The sequence below is a fragment of the Bombus affinis genome, chromosome 18 (assembly GCF_024516045.1).
Source record: "Bombus affinis isolate iyBomAffi1 chromosome 18, iyBomAffi1.2, whole genome shotgun sequence".
Lineage (NCBI taxonomy): Eukaryota > Metazoa > Arthropoda > Insecta > Hymenoptera > Apidae > Bombus > Bombus affinis.
The window spans coordinates 3273908-3290785 of NC_066361.1; the positions used below are offsets into that span (position 1 = coordinate 3273908).

At 42.4% G+C, this 16878-nt stretch overlaps 1 protein-coding gene and 1 long non-coding RNA gene across 7 annotated transcripts in view; one reads left to right on the forward strand and one right to left on the reverse strand.

Moving 5' to 3' along the window:
- LOC126926628 (homeotic protein ultrabithorax) overlaps positions 1-16878 on the forward strand; it is a 284928-nt gene that overhangs the window by 48009 nt on the left and 220041 nt on the right. For 2 of the 6 annotated variants that reach the window (XR_007714685.1, XR_007714686.1), the window contains exon 1: positions 15128-16855. The exons of 2 other annotated variants lie outside the window; for them this stretch is intronic. The gene's annotated coding sequence lies outside the window, so the exon portion shown is untranslated. Of the gene's footprint in view, positions 1-15127; positions 16856-16878 lie in introns of those variants that run through there. 2 more of the 6 variants (XR_007714688.1, XR_007714687.1) reach the window with 2 other exon arrangements.
- LOC126926743 (uncharacterized) lies at positions 750-16291 on the reverse strand. The gene is made up of 2 exons (XR_007714837.1): positions 16174-16291; positions 750-1480 (listed from the first exon to the last, which is right to left on the reverse strand). It is a non-coding gene; the product is annotated as an uncharacterized LOC126926743 (long non-coding RNA).

A 16878-nucleotide genomic window follows, 5' to 3' on the forward strand; every position in this document is an offset into this window, starting at 1 on the left:
ACGAATTTCGTAATATCCAAAGATATATCCTTCGATACCGAGAAACACGGGTCTGCGTCTATCCGTTTATTTATAATCCTATTCGAATTTAACAGGAATCGGAAATTACGCGAGAAAGAGAAAATTAGATGCAAATATCTCGAATTCGTTTAAAAAATTCAAATATCCATTCTCGTGTACGGCATTGCGAGTGGTTCTTTTTCTTTTTTTTTTTTTTGATATTTCGAGCGAAAGGTGGCGAAACGTCAAACGGCCCGCGATTTCTGTCGATTCTCCGAGGCTAATTCCGAGAGTATCGAAGTTTACGTCTCGATTGCCCGTTTCCAGCCACTGGGGTATTATAGCGGAGCTCTCCGGTCGGAGCCCTCGCAAAACTCACCCTATCTCGACGCATTTTCGCCACTTTTACGCTCAGAGGGGCGGAACATTGAAATGGAAGCATCGAGTGGTCGCGTATGGCTGCAGATATTCCGAAATAACCGTATCGGTTTATACGCCATGGTTCCCCAGGTTCTCCTCCGATGCGACAGTCACCCATTTACCTCACTCACAATCCTCGTGTCCATTCACTGTCCTTAACTCGTAGGTACCATTGTTCGATCTGCACGGTCCGACTTTTGAGAACTTTTATCTCCTTCTTTCTCGATCATCCGGAAATAATAACAACGTCAGTAAATTAATTAAAAAGTTGATCGTGTCGAGGGTGAGAGATTTGAATGGCTCAGTCGCCAATGAACGAAATCCTAATGTCGATTGTGTAACGTTTTATTACTATTTTTTATTAAATTATGTTTGACAAACCGATGTACAACAAAAGTTTATGTAAACATTTTTCATATACAACCCATTACATTCGTCTATTAATTCGTAGTCACGTGTAATTAGTATTTAATATAGAGAAAGCACGTTTTAATTATAATAAAAACTAGCCGTAAACGGAGGTCAAACGAAGCTTATCGATTTGCATGTTTTCACACTATCCTGCACCGCAACCCACGAGGATTACCAACAGTTTTATACTTCTATTTCTTCGAAGCTTATTTTCTGATCACGTTAAAAGCTTTCTATAAAACGACGTAACACAAAGCGATTTGAAACAGAGCGCCGAAAACGATAGGTTGCGATACACAGCAGATACGATGCAATTTCGTTTGCAGCCGCTGTCGAAACAATGGCGATGCAACATCGCGCAACTTTCCGGGTTCTTCCTTTTTGCATCGTGAGGTGTGCGAGTTTCGGACCCGGAATAAGCGGAAGTCTGGCCATCTTGAACGAAAGGTTGTTCAGGTGTCGTTAAAAACGGTGGATGGACGCGAACAGTACGAAAACAACCGTAAAATTACCGTGTACAACTCGGCGTGTAACGTGCAGCGGTGGTTCGAAAAATTTACGGCCTTCGAGTATCGTCGATGAAGAACTCGTAAACGCCATATAATTGCGTGTAAACGTTTTTGTCGTCGCGCTACGGTTCACCAGCAACCTGGAGAACGAAAGGTCGATTACAGTGAAGCAACGTTCCTGGTAAATCTTTGAATTCGTGTAACGCGAGACTGTGATTTTCGAGCGATTATACGAAACCACTTTTCACTGGTAGAAACGAAAGCTCAAAGCAGAGTAGCACACCGTTTATTTTAATGAATCGTTGCCGCTTCGATCTACCTGTCTCGACGTCTGCTCCTATTAGGTTTTTCTTCAAAAATCTTCGTCCTTTGTCATAAACTAAAATTCATATTTATACGAACGAACTTCTACCGCAGCGTGGGATGGTTCTACGAGGAATTAAGACAAAAATCATACCTGTAAAGATGTAAAAAGATTACGTGAATTTCATTGAAAATATCAGACATCAAACTACTCGGTACTTTACCCCTTGCAACTCAATCATTAAAACGCGAATTTAACCGATCGGAAAGAAACCATCTCCATTTGCCGATGTTTGCACCGTGCGATCGCATTCGAACGAATCATGGCAAAAAAGAATTATTCACGGTAATTTTACTTTCTGGTCGAGCATCCGCGGCACGAGTAAAATATCGATTACTTCGTTGAAACGGGATCCTTGGAAAATTGTCTAACGGAGAACCGATTCAGCCGACAGAAACAAATATAATAAAAATACCGGCAACTACGTGGAAAACGAAAATCATTGCTAATTATATCGAATTATAATTTTCCGCGAACAGGTTCTATGGAATGCGCGAAACGCTCATTATCCTTGTGCCGGCGAAGCTAGGCTCGCGTTCACCTATCGCCGCGTATAATTCCCCATTTCCAATTATCCGTATCTCGTCAACAGTGTATCCTACGTTTAACGGGCCAGTTCGTACGCACCGGCTGAAACGAATGGCTGAACATGCGTTGACACCCACCCTTATCGCCTGGATATATCGAGCACCGCACGATTGCCAGGATTTACGGACGTGACTGGGCCCCACGTATAAATTCTTGCCTAGCCGGACGGATGAAAAAGCCTGTTTAATGTAAGGAGCAATTAAGAGTGTCGCGACCGACGAGGAAGCTGAATTAATAAAACGCGCAATTTACGGAAGACGTTTGGAAAATTTAGTTGCCGGTTCTCGTTGCGCATGAGGGAAAACCTTGTTAATCTCTTGGCTCGCGGAATCAACGCAGAAGTTGCAAAGATTGTAAGGCCGAATAGAAGTTGCGTGAGTTACAAACTATATGCGTTAATTATCTATTGGTGAGAATTATTAGTTGATTTTGTCGAATTGGGATTTTAGTCGCGACCGATGAGAAGGCTAAGTCGATAGAAATAAAACTCGCAATTTACAGTTTTGTTGAATTTGGCGGTCAAGTTTGTTAATCTCTTGGCTCGTGGAAGCAACGCAAAAGTTGCAAGGATTGTAAGGCCGAATAGAAGTTGCGTGAGTTACAAACTATTTGCGTTAATTATCTATTGGTGAGAATTATTAGTTGATTTTGTCGAATTGGAATTTTAGTCGCGACCGATGAGAAGGCTAAGTCGATAGAAATAAAACTCGCAATTTACAGTTTTGTTGAATTCGGCGGTCAAGTTTGTTAATCTCTTGGCTCGTGGAAGCAACGCAAAAGTTGCAAAGATTGTAAGGCCGAATAGAAGTTGCGTGAGTTACAAACTATTTGCGTTAATTATCTATTGGTCAGAATTATTAGTTGATTTTGTCGAATTGGGATTTTAGTCGCGACCGATGAGAAGGCTAAGTCGATAGAAATAAAACTCGCAATTTACAGTTTTGTTGAATTTGGCGGTCAAGTTTGTTAATCTCTTGGCTCGCGGAAGCAACGCGAAAGTTGCACAAATTGTAAGGATTAATAGGCTGTGAAAGTTAAAAACTATTCGTGTTAAATTGCTTACTGATAATTGTTAAGATGTTTATTTTTGCTAAATCGAAGATTTCGTCGTCCAGTGACACGAATTGTGCGCTATAGATTGATGTATAGGGATTCGCGTATGAAATACGTCGAATAATAGAATGTTTAGCAGCATCAATGGACGGATGAAAAGAAAGTCATAGAAAAGACCCTCGCATTCACGCGATTTAAATCCCTTCGAGTTTTCCTGGAGGGGTAGCATAAAGCTCTTACATATGCAATCCTATAAAGGACAAGATGAAGGACGCCGTATTACGATCTAACAAAATATGCGTATTTACATGTATATTTTACACAGATTTAATAACGTCATTCTTCCGCGCGATCGATCCACGTTTGCATTTCATTTCTATTAAACGTTTCTATTAAATTAATAATAACGCAAAAACAGAAAACAAACAAGTTAAATTATACGAGGAATAAGAAAAATCAAATGACACGGAATATCAAGTTTCCTTCGACGTCTGCGATGTTGATATTTCCAAGCTCTCGCAATCTATCCTTGAATACCAGTTTGTAAATGCCAAGAAATTTGCCAACTCGTTCAAGACGCGTTCGAAAACGTACGTCAACGTCCCCTTTCGATATCCAACGACCGCGACAACGAGCAAACGAAATCTCGTTTAGCCCGAGGAATATCGTGGAACGCCGAGAGCGGTAACTCATCGGATCAGTCGCGAGTATTGCGCGTCCTGGAATCTTATTTTCCACGGTGGAGAACGGGCCGGACCGGCATTGTTCCCGTAGCCGAATGAAACGGATCCTGCGCTATCCGCGGGCTCTTTGTCCCTATCCCGGTGTTTCCAGAGAGGGTCGTGCCTGTTCTCTCGGGGAGCAACGGCATTGGCAATCTGCGAGACTGGTGTAAGCCACGCGGATGGAATATTAATTCGTGGGGTTAGGGCTTCTGGTACGTGCGTGTACCTAGCGTTACGCACACGTTGCCACGCTCGTGACTGCTCGTATATCCACGTCGCTGCGAAAATATATATGCTCCGGGCGTGCGAGACTTCCATCCCGTTTTTCCTTCCCTTAGTTATTGGTTTCGTCGACCGGATAGCTGCGAGAGGAAGAAAAGCGGTAGACCAGTCGAGCGAGCAGTTTAGGGGTGCTCCGGCATCGAAACGCTACGAGCAAGAAGCACGGTGAATGGCGCGAGATCCTTGGAGGAACTTTTATCAAAACGTTGAAAAGGATGAGAGCGACTGGATGACACCTCGAGATGCTCGTCCCATGCGCCTCCGAATTACGCGTCTGCTCGGAATACGCCTGGCGATTTTTCGCCTTCTCAGCCAGCCTCCCATGGACGCTTCGGGATGGGAAACGATTCGCGGCACTCCTTTTACGGATCGGAATGCTGCTAACCGTGTTACACGCAGGGCGTGGCAGGATTACCGTAAACGGTGCTGATTCTTGCATTGTACGTGAAATCAGTGACTAACGTTCGCTGCTTATTACGCGTAATAGCGAACAGTGTACGGCCTATTATATAGTAACGATTGAGAGGACGAAATCAGAGAGAGCATTTGTTCAGAAGTTGCAGCGATGTTATTACGCGTTGCTCGATGTTCCGATTATTATCGAAGGCGGTAAATCAAGAAACTAGTAGCTACTTATCGTTTCTACGGCTCGGTTAGCCAGTATTGTTGCTCCATCGTTCGATAGAGTAATCAAAGTTCGATCCGTAAGATGGGAATTCTTTTATTTTAGATGCGTAGGTCTATACACATACACGATCTCGGTTAACCACGGATTTTCTACTAGTGTGAGAAGCTTGTACAACACATTGGAGAAACGTATTTTCATTTATCGCCCGCGTGTCTGACGCTTAAATCTCGTTTAAGTAGATCAGCCAAGTTCTAATTTTCGAGTGACCTTTTTCAAATTTCAAGTTATCGGCTAATCCGAACAAGAATTTATAGGAAATCCCTCGGACGGCAAAACCACGCGCTCTTTAAGATACAAGGCAAACGGTAAAAATGTCTAATCTGTGTTTCGCGTTGTGTCACGTCTGTTCGCGAAGATTACTCATTCGAGGATCGAAGGTTAGAAAAAAGACGAAGCACAGCTTCATCCTCACGGTTGTTTCACGTGGACAGGTTTATTATCGCCGACCGTTCCTCTCGCTTATCTCAAACACGCACTCGAAACACCGCGGTCTTCGTTATCGTCTTCACGCACTTCGTACGAAGACGTACGCTGACCTCGGCTCTGTTCGCGCATTGAAACGCTCTGTTCCGTGCTGCGTGCGACCGTTCTGCACGCGCTGCAGTTTCTACGAATCGCGCTTGTTTATCGCGTTCGAGCCGCAGCCGCGTTCACGACCTTTTGCACTCTCCTTTCATCCACCATCTTCACGTTGTACCTGAATTCCCTGTTTTGGACACTGTCGAGTCCGTGATCTAAGATCCTGAAACTGCTGCGCGCCGAGAATCTCAAACGATATGTGAGAACACATGTTAGAATTCTTTTGATAATTGCGTTGTTCGACCATTCTCCAGTTCCTTGTAGCTTTCGGAGATTTTCAGGAAATTCGTTGGAAATTTTGGTATATTAAAATATATGTGTCCAAAAATGTTGTATCGTCTGAGAGGATAGTGTATCAACCCCTGAATTTGGTTCTACGTTCTTATTTTTCACGATCGCTTTAGGACTTTTCTTAGTCCTGTCATTCATTTAATAAACCGACGATACATACAGAAATCGATACAAATCGATCAAAATACTGAAACTACTCATAGGTAGACTATTCCTACGCATTTATCCAAAATACAAAGAGGCAAAAATGTATAAAATGCACAACGTACATACAGTGGAACGATACAAAGTGGAGTACTGGTTATAATGTTTGACAGGTAACACGAATGCCATTCCTTTCGTTGTATCCATAGAAATAAGCAGAATTGTATCGTTTACTTTCAACGCATGTATCACTCCCTCGCAATCGTATCACTCGCCTAGTTACTCTACTTCGATTAGACGCGTTAACAGATGTACGGAGGTAGCGTTTAAGGCCGCGCCTAAAAGCCCAGTTCAGTCGTTAATTCCACGAGAAAGAAGTCGCAGGCCCGAGAGAGGCATTCTACCCGCAGTTTCGGAGAATTACTCACAGTTCGGGGACCGAGTATAATTCAAGGGAGTGGAGAAATCGCGGGGTACGTGGAACTCGCGTCGCGTCTCCGACAGTTGTTATCGCGGCTCCGTATTCGCCGTGTTTCTCCGCAACGTTTTCGGTCCGGGACTAATTGAGATCGTATCTTTTTGGTGTTTATGGACGGTTGGAGCCGGCGGCGATGCAAATCGCGCGATTCAGGGGGTCGCTCGCGGAAAGAAACGCGGAGCCGCGTGCTCCGTTTGTTCGATCGCAAAGATCGAAGGAAGAAGCGCGACGACCGTCCCTTAACGATTTCTGATCGTCGCGTAAATAGCCGCGTTAACGTTCCCACTTAATGGCTATAATAGTCACCTAAATACGGATTTCAATTTAACGCCGAATGCCGCGGAACGATCATCGATACATATTGGCCGTGTAAACGGAATTTATCGCGCTCCTACGTTATTTACTTAACGTAGACCGCCGCTTTCCGCAGCCAGTTAAGTCGCTTTACGCCGGCCTCACTTTCCTTCTCTCTTTATCTCTGCCACTCGTACCCACAAATCTTATCGTATCGATGATTATCGGCGAATTTTTCCTAGCGTAGCTTCTGATTGCTCGTGTCGCGTTTTTAACGTAATGGCGTTTACCATTGTTTGGGTTAAATATCGTTCGATATCAGGGGAAAGGTAAAGGAAACTTGGCAATCGCGATTGCTATGTTAATATAGATCGTGTAATATTTAATATTCCTTAATATTTCTATACATTGTTGCACCAAACCGAGAAGAAACGAACGAGCAAATTGATAAAAAGTGGAGTTGGATCGATTCGACTTTTGCGACGTCTTTTATTATTACGCGTCTTTTTCACTACCAAGTTCATTTATCGTAAGAAGATGACATAAACACTAGTAAATTCCAAGGTTAATTGAAGAAACTCCGTGTTTTTAACATCATCGTATTTCAGTGCCCTTTAATTTATGGAGTTAATCAACCTGGCTACTGAACGACTCACGTGTAGACCTCGGATATTTACTCATAAAGATGTAAAAATGTACGAAATATACATAATATTCGAAAATATGCGAAATATCCAAATTAGATATAGCATTCGTTATAAAATTTAATCGGCGAAATAAATTTCTCTTTAGGTTCCGTTTCTTACTTGTATTTATAGAAATAACATTTGCATAAATACTCGTAATGTACATATCATATGTCATTTTTACAATATTACCCGCTATTTCTTTTCATTTTGTTTCAAGAATACGCGAAGAATATTACAAAATACTAAATATAAAACATATGTATTTATTAATAGCAGTTGTTCAGTTTGGGCACGCGTATCTCGTTCAGGCATAACTCCGAGACTCGCGATTCTTTTCCTACGAAATAACCACGCGCCGTACGTTTCCTGGCTTTCCCAACTTTTGCGAAGAAGGTAAAGATCAAAAAAAAGAAAAAGGAAGAAAAAAATGAAGAAATATTTGTGAAAAGAAATCACGAAAGAAAGCGTGCGAAGCAGCCCTAGAAACAATTCGACTCGTCCCCTACGGCAGTATCCGAGGCTCGAGAAAGTCGATGGCAACTGGAAGTGCGGTGCGAAAGTGTGGCCATAAAAATTTCACATTTTTAAAAAGACAGGGTTAAAGAAAGCTCTTTGATCTCGGCTGACTTTCCTTTTCCAGCGCGGCTGCCGGGTCTCCAGGTTTCACAAGGGAATATTTTTTGGCCAATGACGGAAACCTTCCCTTCCGTCAACGGGCTATCTTGATTGTGAAAAGTTTCTCCTCGTCCTGTCGGCCCCGGGTTAATCGTTTCGAGACTTTTAAGCAGTTCGTGTTTTCTAAACGACTTGGCACGACGTTCTCCGTTTCGCGAGTGCGCCGTGTATTCTCTGCGGAGTACTTGCTGCATAATTGTGTGTTGCATCGTGTAAATAAAGATTCCCATAAAAGAATAGTGATCGTGAGATACGGGTGAAAGTGCAACGTGATCGCAGCAGCGATCCGAGAGATCGCCAGCTGTAATTTAAATTACGAGTGAAATATTACGCGATGTTTCTTGTTTGACGTAATACGAAGATCACAGAAGGAATACGGTTGCCGTCGAAACTCCTTCCTCAGGAATCAATACGCGTCTCAAAATTGATCACACGAGTCAACTCTTTCTAGGTCGAATTAGTTTTACGTATGCGCTTGCCTCTCAAGGTAAACCAAATATTTCATCCCTTAATTATTATCTCGATAAAGTGCAACCTATCTAGCATGTTCCTCTAATATTTCTCTCCATTTTTATATCACTACCAGCTGTGTCTATCTCGAAGGACGTTAGCAAGTTAATTTATCGTGACGTTTCTCACAGGGAACTGCTGTTCATAGTACAACGAACGTTATCTTTTCTACTTTCTTGCATATTCCGTTTTCCTATATCGTTATCCTAAAACGGAACTTCAAACGCTTCATCGTTTCGCCAGCTCCGCCATACAGATGCACGACGACTCGAGTCTCGAACTACGGGTCACGGCGTCCAAGCTTTCCCAAGGACCACCGCTGCACCGCCTCTCGGTTCTTCGAACGAATACGCGTACCTCGGCATTGTCTGCGCCATGTTCGGAACAGGGCTTGGCAGTAAATCACGATTCGTTGAAGTGCGTGCTCGAATTCTCGGGTTGTAGGGCGCCAAACGCATATTCTTAAGGACCATCCACGAAGGTCCTGCCCGAACGCTGTGCAGACATTGGTCCGGCAAAACTCTCGCGACCACGCTCTTCGTCCCGTTTGACGTTTGCCAGACGAACGTCAGAAATATAAAAGTATCGAACGAAAGGAAGAGATTGGCCTCTTCATCGCGCTCGTTATTTTCTCCTCTGCTTTGCTCTTCGGGTAGTTCTTTCACGAGAACGTTAGGCCTGCCAGATACGAGACGGGACAGACAGAAGTGGTGGATCGGCTGTAACGAAACTGTATCGTGGGGCACAAGCGTGTCACGAAGTCGAGGCGTCCCTCTGTCGGAAATTCTTCGCCGTGTAATTGGCCGAGTCGAGTAAATTGCACGGGGCCAGATTACGTGAACGTGTCCCGAATTACGGGACAACGCGTCCACGCGAACGATCGCGAACCGTTGACACGTAACGTTTCCGCTTTCTCTTACCATACCATTTCGTCTTCCTTTCGCGCGCCGTTTGTCAAAGAGGAGTACGTTCGTATGGTTGCAGACGCGTTTCGCGCGAGGTGGTCCAATGACGGCTGAAACTTTGTAACACGACGATCGTTGATGATATGGTGGAGCGTTGGTTATTTGAACAGTGTCGTTTGGCCTAGAGAAATAAACGGTACGTACTCGCAAGCCACGACTTATGCACTCGTATTGCGTTACGAGGTACCTCTGAATTGCAGGGTACACGGTGTAACGTTGTTGGTTGCCAGTAAAGGAACAGCTTGGCGAGGGAATGGCGAAATTGTCGGCCAAATGGCTGTAAAAGATAGAGGAGTCGCGAATAGTGACAGATGCTTAGCTTTACATATTTTTCCAATTACATCACGGATAAGATAATTATGTAAACGCGTATTAGTAATAGAATCGTATCTCGTACTATTAATCTGTTCCGTATCAAGCATCGTACGTGGTATGTAGATATTTGCTGCGGCAATTAGCGTATAAATATGCACGGTCCGACTCGGCAAATTTTTAAAACGTCAATTTTTATTAATTTCATCTTCAATCTGAACCGCGGCGGATCGTTAGTTCGGTGAGCGTAACTTTTGTATTATTCATGCGTGAACAGGCCGGCTAGCCAAAACTAGAAAGTCAGCGGCTCGTTCGCGACGGAAAAATCGCCAGCCAACCGTAATTAACCACGACCGTTCAATTAACGGAACCGTTTTCGCCTTACGAAATCGAACGAGACGAGGAAAGGAGGTTTGCAGGATTACGATCGGTATCCCGCGAGAGTGGAACTCATCCCCGTAGGTCAACGGTGTAACGATGATGATCTATTGGTGGATTGAACGCAAGCCGAGCCATCGGTCGCTGTCCTTTCACGAATCATAAATATTTAGCTGCCGCGATCGAAGATCGATTCGAGGCTTGTTAGCGATGGTGAATGAAGCCGGTTAGCCAGACGCGATTATTTCGAAGCTAGAGGAGTACGTACATATAGATATCAAATGATGTTTCGACCATCGAGAGACGTAACGCAGCTCGGCTACTCGTCTCGCGAGAATTTCTACTTGTCAGTGGATAATTATTATTAGGAAATGTACGAGTGAGATACGAACGATTCGATACGTCGAGCGTGAATATTCGTTTCTAATTCCATCGACGTTGATTGGTTTAATTTAATCATCCGACGCTAATAAGCGATCCAAGTGATTTCTTCATTGATCGACGACGCTCTTAGGATATTTGTCGAAGAACCTTGACTGGATAGAATATACTTGTGTTTAATACGATTCCAGAGAAGCTCGATCGAGCCAATCGTTGGCCAATTAACGCGTCGTGTCTTCTCTGTATATAATATACTTTCTTACGTACTTTTCCGCTTTCGACGCTAGTAGTTCGACGCTACACCAATTTATTTTCGTATAATTCAAACGTTACGTCTTTATTTCCCTTTGTTTACGTTCTCCATATACACCGCTGTAACGTGTTGCTATTAAAACACAAGCAAAGTGGCAATTAGCCTTTCGATATTTAAAGCGTGGACATTGGACGAGCGATAATAGCAAGAAGAAAAATGACTCGTTGTAAGGCAGATGTTTAGATAACGGAATCACGGATGGTGCACCCTGTGTTCCATAATGAAAACGGTCATTTAACGCGGCTTCATTTTCCAAACGATTCGGAACAACAATTACGGAGCGAGCGTACGTACATAGTGAGGACGCATCAGCCCGAGAAGTTCAACAGTTTCGTTACGACGGCCTCCCTCTGTTTAGAATCTTTTCTCGTCTTTGCGATACCATCGTGTTTCTCGTCTTTCTTCTTCCTTCTACCTCTGTCTTGCTCTTTCTTCTTTTTTATTTGATTATAAAACAAACGGCGGGACGATAATCGCGCGAAGACACGCTCGGTATCTTAATGCGGCCGCAAATAATACGTAATACAGTTTGCGCTCATAATCAACGTTTCATAATGGCACTTAAGCATCCACTTGTTGATACCATTTATGGCCATTGTATGGAGTTACATGTGTAAAACGGTCACATGGACGCCGGCATCGGCACGCACCCGTTCAAACTCTGTTAACGTTAATACGGCGTACACACGCACGCAGATTAACAAACTGTGAACACGCTCGTCGACTCCTAAAAAGCGATCGTCTAACGTATTTCACTGGGCCGACGAGAAAAAGGTTTGGTCTCGCCACCGCGGCAACGTAAAAAGTTTGATTTGGTCCATCGCGTGTTAGCTTTGTATTATATTTGAATCGTAACGCTTAGCGTCATCGTGTTCTAACGAACAAGCCACGCGTCCCAGTCAGTCAAGTTTGTATCGTTTCTGTGAAAAATGTACGTCGGGAAAATTTAGGCGAAGATTCGTGAAATCTTTCGTCGTTCTTTGTATTTTTACTTGGGAAGATTGTAGTTCTTCGATAATTGGAGTTACTCGACGTAGTAAGAGTTTAACGCTCAGGTTGCTTCTTGATAAGCTTCCGATGTAGACGTATTTCGTATTTTGTTGGAAATGTGGGGATTTTAAAATTGCTATAAGCAATTATTCCATTGCTTTCTTGATGCATAATCGAGATAGTGAAAAAGTGTTAGGTATTTACCTACAAGTAATAAAATGTATAATCTAGTCTCGGGATCAAGTTAAATTTCAATAGAGAAGGAAAAAGAAAAGAAGAGGAATTTTTAGAGGGACTAACGGATCAATGTGCATTTTATGCATTTATGAAAACCTTCAAGTAAAACGTAAACGTAAGAGAGCTCGCGACGTCCAAAATATTGAAATATAAAGCATCTGGAATATACTTAATCTTTATAAAACTTGGTGGGTTTCTAAAAAATCTCTGTTTGCTCTATTAATCTATTATGAAGCATTTAGAACATATTTAATCTTTATAAAACTCGGTGTGTTTCTAAAAAATTCCTGCTTGATCTATAAAACATTTAAAAAGCACCTAATCGTTATAAAACTTGCTGTGCTTCTAAAAAATCTCTGCTTACTCTATTAATTTATATAAGATCTAGAACATACTTGATCATTATAAAACTTGCTGTGCTTCTAAAAAATCTGTTTGCTCTATTAATTTATTGTAAAGCATTTAGAACACACTTAATCATTATAAAGCTTGCTGTGCTTCTAAAAAATCTCTGCTTAATCTATTAATCTATAAAACATCTAAAAAACACTTAATCATTATAAAACTTGCTGTGTTTCTAAAAAATCCTTGCTTGATCTATTAATCTATTATAAAGCATCTAAAAAACACCTAATCGTTATAAAACTTGCTGTGCTTCTAAAAAATCTCTCCTTGCTCTATTAATCTATATAAGATCTAGAACATATTTAATCATTATAAAACTTGCTGTACTTCTAAAAAATCTCTGCTTACTCTATTAATTTATTGTAAAGCATTTAGAACACACTTAATCATTATAAAACTTGGTCTATTTCTAAAAAATCTCTGTTTGCTCTATTAATCTATTATAAAGCATTTAGAACACACTTAATCATTATAAAACTCGTTTCTAAAAAAATCTCTGCTTGATCTATTAATCTATAAAACATCTAAAAAACACTTAATCATTATAAAACTTGCTGTGTTTCTAAAAAATCTCTGTTTGCTCTATTAATTTATTGTAAAGCATTTAGAACACACTGAATCATTATAAAACTTGCTGTGCTTCTAAAAAATCTCTGCTTGATCTATTAATCTATAAAGCATCTAAAAAACACCTAGTCGTTATAAAACTTGCTGTGCTTCTAAAAAATCTCTGCTTGCTCTATTAATCTATAAAGCATCTAAAAAACACCTAGTCGTTATAAAACTTGCTGTGCTTCTAAAAAATCTCTGCTTGCTCTATTAATCTATATAAGATCTAGAACATACTTAATCATTATAAAACTTGCTGTGCTTCTAAAAAATCTCTGCTTACTCTATTAATTTATTGTAAAGCATTTAGAACACACTTAATCATTATAAAACTCGGTCTATTTCTAAAAAATCTCTGTTTGCTCTATTAATCTATTATAAAGCATTTAGAACACACTTGATCATTATAAAACTCGTTGTGTTTCTAAAAAATCTCTGCTTGATCTATTAATCTATAAAACATCTAAAAAACACTTAATCATTATAAAACTTGCTGTGTTTCTAAAAAATCTCTGTTTGCTCTATTAATTTATTGTAAAGCATTTAGAACACACTTAATCATTATAAAACTCGTTGTGTTTCTAAAAAATCTCTGCTTGATCTATTAATCTATAAAGCATCTAAAAGACACCTAATCGTTACAAAACTTGGTGTGTTTCTAAAAAATCCCCGCTTGGTCCATTAATCATTGCCGCTAATAAATTGGGGGAGAAGTTGATGCGTTGAAGAGTTAATGAGTCGAACGAGGAACGCGTAAATCGAACTGTTTAGAACGATTTATCAGCGTGGCGATAAAGAAAGAAGGAGAAGCGGCGGGATAATTTTCATAGATTCGACCGGCGTGCAGATTTCTATCTTGAAGCTGCGGCCGCGATAACACGTCGGCTAAGTTCGGTCATACCGCGGCAGATAAGGGGTGGGAGTTAAGAAAGGAGCATTACTTTCGTAGTAAACACACAAATATTTCTGGAAACAATGGGAAGAGCACCGTCGTGATTCTGATCGTTCGGGATTCTTCAGCGGAACCGAGCCAGCCACGGATAGAAATGTTTTGCAGCGTCGAACTTATCTCTCCTCTTTTACCCCCCGGCGTTTCTCAGACGACCGACACAGCGTCTGTGCGTCGTTCGACAACGTTTTGGCACTAGTTGTCACGACCGGCAATTTCTCAGGAAATTTGCTTATCGCCATGTTCTCGAAATTTCGCCGTCTTTATTCCGACTTACGAGCCGTTTCATACGGGCCAAAGTGATTGTAACTCCACTTTTCGAAATTTTGGAAATGTCGGAGGTTTTAGTCGCCGAAACGCTCGATCGATGCTTATTTTGTAAAATTTCATCCATTACCTCTGCCGTTTGCTTTGTCAAGCCAAACTGTTTGGCAAATAAGCCGCTTATATCGGATATACGTATATCTTCGAGGATCGGAAACACACTAACGAAGTATCGAAGCGAGAACCAATGAATTGTCGCAGTTATCTTCCATAAATCTCCTGTATCTCGAAATATTGTCAAGGATAATTCAAGCTCGTCCGATCGGAAGATATACGGCCGCGATGAATATTCCTTTTTTTCCCGAAAACGATCGATGTCTGTTTATCTGAAATCGATACGATGCGAATCGTAAAAAGATACGATAAAAGCAAATCGATGTACAACTATTTCGCACTGCTCGTGATCGTTCGATTAAATTAGCGGCTTTCTCAATTAAAGTTCCATCCGGCATTTTTTCGTTGTTTCCACGTGCATTGGAAAACCTCGAGTTCTCCGTGTTTTCTGTCTTTTCAGTAAAATTATATTATTCGGACTATGGCGAATAGACGGCTGAATATCTTCGGTCGAAGGAGAAAAAGATAGCAAAATAGTAAACGTAATTTGTTATTTATTTAGAGATACGAAACTGTATTTAGTCTGTGAAATCGAAGACGTTGGAAACAGGGGAGACGATTCGCGGCACGATATTCAGACAGACGATATCATTCGCGTTCGGGGAGCAACGTGCACTCGCGGCATCTAGATTCCGATGAACAGGCGAGCCGCGATGGTGTATTGATCTTTTTAGTGGCGTACCGTCTCCACAGACGCAATCCAACTGCCGGTGCAGACTAAAGGTCTACATTTCCCCGGAGACGGATACGTTTCGCTATTCCTATAACACGCAATTTGACCAGGGAATATTGCGTTCGCGAATACACACGCTCGATGTATGTAGCTACTTACAACGACCATCGACAGAGATAGACGAGCAACGCCAGAAAGAGCCGTGTACACCGATAAAACACGCGACCCGAGTCTGTGTTCTTGTAATCGGCCGCGAGAACCCCGATCTGCACCAATTTAACGCGCACACGCGCACAACCGTCTTCACATATACTGCTCACTATACGTACACATTCGCCAAAGCACGACAGAAACGCGTAACCATATAGCGATATTCCAGTAGCAATCTCGAAATCGTAAAAAGTTAGCAAATTCGTCGAATATCGTACGACACGCGAATTATATCGGAGAAATAAAAAAATTTGGTATTAGAATTGGTTAAAGGTAGGAAACGAGAATCGAGGATGGAGAGGTTAAAGTAAACCGAGCGAACAACGATACGGTTCGCGTAGGTGATATTTTTGAGGGATCTGTACGTAGAAAGGATGAGCGGCCGTCGGACGACGTCGCTTTCAGCTAGCGCCACTCCGTCTAGCGCGACGTCTACGCTCTGTCAACTTTGTTTTATATTTAATCCGGGCCGCTTTAGCAAACAGTAAACAAACACTGTATCGCATAAGCGCCGCTCGAATTAGCCTCGATACCATTTCAAACGGCCGACTCGCATTTATGAAGATGACCGGGGATGCTGGCCCACCCGAGAGAATTTCACGTACTTACTTACATATATACGTAGAAAGCCAGTGAACGGAACGTGAACGGCGCGGGTGGGGGAAGAAGAGTGCCGAAAGCGCCACGGGCCACGATGTGGTAGTGGTGGTAGCGGTGGTAGCGGTGGTGGTGGAGAGCGACGGTAGAATAGCGAGACAAAGTAGCGATGGTAGGGGTAAGATAGTAGTGGGGCGAGCCGCCAGAGGGAACTGGTGGGGACACGGCTGACGTCACGGAATGCCGTGGTACCGCCTACCCGCATGCAATGGGCGGGAGTCTGGCGACGATTTACGACCGTCGATCACGGCGACATCTAGTGACGGCGCCACGAACTCAACCTGCCTCACCGGTGGCCATTACGATCCCACGATTGGCTGAGTACACGGTACAACGCGAATCAGGCGACGGTTTAAATATGGATTTTTTTCTTGGCCACGAAATCGCGGCGACCGTGTCGTATAAATCAGGATTGATTTTCAAAGGGAATCATGGGAGGTCGAGCCGCAGCCGCGATGTCCCTTTTAGCCCCGCATTTGTTTCCGGCGGTAAATCTATATTTGGCTAATCGAACCGACGCTACTGCACACCGCGCCGTTTCCGCTGCTTTTTCGGAAGCCGCGACCAAAAGATCGCCGTTTCGACTTTTCACGCTTTCTGTCTTCCGTTAGTCAACAAACTTTTTCAACGTTACGTCGGTAAATATTAAGTTATTATTTAT